This window comes from Spea bombifrons, chromosome 8 (genome assembly GCF_027358695.1).
Source record: "Spea bombifrons isolate aSpeBom1 chromosome 8, aSpeBom1.2.pri, whole genome shotgun sequence".
NCBI classification, from domain to species: Eukaryota; Metazoa; Chordata; class Amphibia; order Anura; family Pelobatidae; genus Spea; species Spea bombifrons.
In genome coordinates this window covers 43,662,257-43,666,336 of record NC_071094.1, presented here as the reverse complement: position 1 = coordinate 43,666,336, position 4,080 = coordinate 43,662,257, and the positions used below count along the sequence as shown (strand labels likewise).

The 4,080-nt window shown below is 38.5% G+C and overlaps 1 long non-coding RNA gene across 1 annotated transcript; it reads right to left on the bottom strand.

The window, feature by feature from the left end:
- Positions 1 to 2,448: 2,448 nt before the first annotated feature.
- LOC128503720 (uncharacterized) lies at positions 2,449 to 3,814 on the bottom strand. The gene is made up of 3 exons (XR_008355285.1): positions 3,732 to 3,814; positions 3,500 to 3,597; positions 2,449 to 2,583 (listed from the first exon to the last, which is right to left on the bottom strand). It is a non-coding gene; the product is annotated as an uncharacterized LOC128503720 (long non-coding RNA).
- Positions 3,815 to 4,080: the final 266 nt, after the last annotated feature.

Genomic DNA, 4,080 nt, shown 5'->3' with positions numbered 1-4,080 from the left:
GTGGCAACTGACCACCTCTACCTCTCTCCTTCATGAGTTGCTGAATAGCAGCACTTTTTACTAGCGATTGTCTCAATCACCCCCCCTCTGCAGGTTTGCAGAGCCCTGCTTGCTGATCACCATGTGATCAGTAGGTAGAGGAATTAGAATAAGAACAATTAATATTTTAAGTGGTCTCAATTATGTCACCATGACATCATTAAGTACTTTCTGGTTCCATAGGGTCTATAAGAAAAAAATGGCATCAATGGCAAAGGATGTGTGAAAAATGCACAGTTTTTGCCACACGCTTTAATAGATGTACTCACTACATAGAAAGTAACTCTTTTCAGCTTTTTATTATAATCCTCTCATTCCAATTTGTTTTAAAAATACAGAGTAAATTTCAAAGATAGGTGAAGATCTCGATTTGAGTAAATTAATATATTTCGATGTTGTTTTGGATTTGCTTTAGCTGCATTTTTTTCTTTTATTTTTTTGTCAATTTAACTGAATATCAAAATTTGAAATATTAGTACGATTAAAGTTCCTCAAGATCTTTGCCATTGTAAAACCTAAATGCAGATCTACTGATCAGCAATTAGACCTATTACATTTGTCTATTTTTTTTAAACACAGAGTAAATTCCAAGGATAGGTGAAAATCTTGATTCGAGTAAATTAATATATTTTGAGGTGGTCTTGTATTTGCATAAACTGCATACAATCTATAATGGGCAAAACTGAGATTTTTTTTTCTTTTTATGTTTGTCCATTTAACTGAATATCAAAACTGAAAGATTAGTACGGTGAAAATTCCTTAGGATTTTTGCCATTGTTAAACCTGTATGCAGAAATTAGATATTTTCATGGAATATTAAAAAACATGTATTAATACATAAAATAAATATAAACCTTTCCTCGCCCTGACTCTAAAACCTTTGCTACACAAGCAATCGCTATAAGCCACTCATGAGTATCAAATGACCAAGAAGACATGCCTAGCCACATGTAGAACGAAAAGAATCAACCTCCAAACATGCTACGTTTAATTTTATTGACCTTTCAAGCATGGTCTTCCTTCTTTATAGATGGAAGTGCTGACCTTCCCATCACAGATACTTATATACCATTACACATGCATTCCATTCCATTTCCAAATAATCAGACTTGTTTGTTTGCAAAAATTATATTTTTTGTTATATAAGGAAATAAATTAATATTTTCAGTGCAAAGCAATAATGTATAACATACTATATAAAAAATACTACATAAATATTTTTCTGGTAGAATATTTTGGGTGCTTGGAACATACATTTTCAGTTGTCAAATAAGAACGAGCTAGATAAACGTAATAAAAAGACCACATATATCTATAAATTGACAATAGGACACATTCAAGGCATTCAAATATCCATGTATCAAAAACTTTAATACATCAGAACAGCATTTTTTATATAAATTAGATAGAATAGACACCAAAACGTATACATAGAATTCTGTGGGTTCCTGCCCCACAGAGCTTGCAGTCTCAATGTCAGCGAAGCAATTAATATAATAATCCTACATGTGATTTGGTTCCATGTCTAATTGTGGGCCTTAGGGGTCCGGTATGACCCCTGTTCATTATGACATTATGTCATATGTGCCATTAATTTAATTATTTCTGCACCAGAACCTATGTTTATGAATTATAAAAGCCCTTTAGCCTCAAAAAGTTGAACAATACTGCTCTGGGTCATTTGCAAACATTGCCAAAAGTCTTATTTAGTAAAGATGGAAAAAACCACCATCATCATCATCAGTAGGATATTCTAGCTATTGGCTTTTGGAATGTATTATTTAGGGTTCTGTCTTGATTGCTGTGCCCCATTTAAAGAGCCACTAATTTTTATCCTATTAATAAAATTCTTCATTACACATTTTTAAATATTAAACAGAATGCAGTGCCCATTATTATTATTGTTATTATTATTTATTAAGTGCTAATGTACTGCAGATAAAAACAGGAGTTGTACAGATGAAACAGGAGATGAGGACCCTGTCCATTAGCTTCTGATATAGCCTTACGGCACTTTCATAGAACATTCCTGGCAATAACAGGGGGCTTATGAGAGCCCCACTTTTGAGCTGACTTTCTAAAGGAAGTATACAGGTAATTGAGACAAAAGGGATCTGACAGAAGGAACAAATTAACCCAGAGACTCCAGGTGAAACCCAGAGTGTTCTTAGGTATGCGTAAAAACAAGGGAAACAAAATACTTTTTAGTTAAATATTAGGATAAATGAACCGTTTCACTCTCTCAAAATGTAAACTTCCCAATAACCTTAAAACTAGTCTTCATGGCTCCAGAACAGGACAGCCTCTTCCTTCATTGAACCTGGGAAAACATTTGAAATTGGCTGTGTTGGACATCTCCATACTGCTTCGCCTGCTGCTGGGAGAAGGGGAGCGCCTTCCTCTTCGACTGCTCGTACGTCGTGGTGGACATGGACGATTTGTGGTAGGAAGAGACACGGAACTTCCTCGTCCAAAAGTAAAGTGGGGGAAATAACTGGGACAACTTAAACCAAAACCCCCACTGGGACGTAGGGTGGTCATTACCTGTATCAGAAAACAAACAAAAAAAAATACTTTTTAATACTTTCAGCCAAATATATCAATCATTTAAAATGATTGAAAATTAAATAAAAAGTGATTGATGGTTTTATTAAAAAATTAATTTAGTTTAATGCGAAATGCTTTAAATTATAAATTATTATTATTATTCTATACACATCTCTAAAGCTTTAAAATGATTTCCAGAACAGCCCTGGAGGGAAAGAATATGACGGAGGGGCCCCATGAATGAGGTACAGGACAGATACCCCTAACAATTATCAGTAAGATGTTGGTGATTTGAGGGTAGAGATGGTGGCAGGGAAGGGGTTAATACCCCAGTAGCACGTGAAGGCCGGATTTGGGGAGGGGGCGAGTGAGCCTCACTGAGGGGTATATAAAGGGGCCTGTGGGGGCAGTTGTAACTAATCTGAAAAGGACATTTTCCCGCCCATCCTTCCCCGATGTTTCTGCATCAGCCGGGTGCTTAGGTTTGAGGCTGGTACGGTGCAGGAGTTAACCATTTATAGGTATGGTTACTTGTGGTGCACAGAGGTATAAGTACAGGACACTGCAGGGGATTTGCCCCGTGAGTCGTATGGTCATGTGACTGCCACGCTAGGGGACGCCGGCAGTTCCAGCAGGGATACAGGTGGATACGCCCATACCAGCCGCTAACTTAATTGGTTATAATTATTATTGTTTTGGTTTCAAGTTTAAAGGAATGGTAATAAAGCTGTTTATATACTGTGTCAAAGAGTGTCGTGGTGCCGTGGTAACATGAGGTCCGCACCGCGGACAAATTTATTATCCATGGCTGACGTTAATAAAGTTTCTAAATAAAAGAAGAAGTGTTGTTTGTGTTATTTAAGGGGGGCCACAAATTGGACGCTACCTCATTCCTGCATGTTTTATTACTCACCGCGCAGAAACCACACAAGAGGAATACAAAAGCTATTATAGAGGCCATGCTTATTAATATAATCGCCCAGAACGGGATCGCGCTGTCGTCATTAGGCCCTGCAACAGAAACAAAATCAGAATTATTCATTACTGCAGAAACACGTCACAAGCGGTAGGTCACTTTACAGAAGACTTGAAACGTCCCTCTCCCTAGCTGTTCCCCACCAACCCTGCCTTATGATTTAACTTACTGGTGGTGGTTACTCCAGGTTGGTTGTTCCCAGGGCCAGGTCCTGCACTCCCACTAACAGTGGTGGTTGCAGTGTTTCCTGTGGTAATTCCAGTGGAGGGAGCGGTGGTTGCAGTGTTTTCTGTGGTAGTTCCAGTGGAGGGAGCGGTGGTTGCAGTGTTTCCTGTGGTAGTTCCAGTGGAGGGAGAGGTGGTTGCAGTGTTTTGTGTGGTAGTTCCAGTGGAGGGAGCGGTGGTTGCAGTGTTTTCTGTGTTAGTTCCAGTGGAGGGAGAGGTGGTTGCAGTGTTTCCTGTGATAGTTCCAGTAGAGGGAGCGGTGGTTGCAGTGTTTGCTGTGGTAGTTCCAGTGGA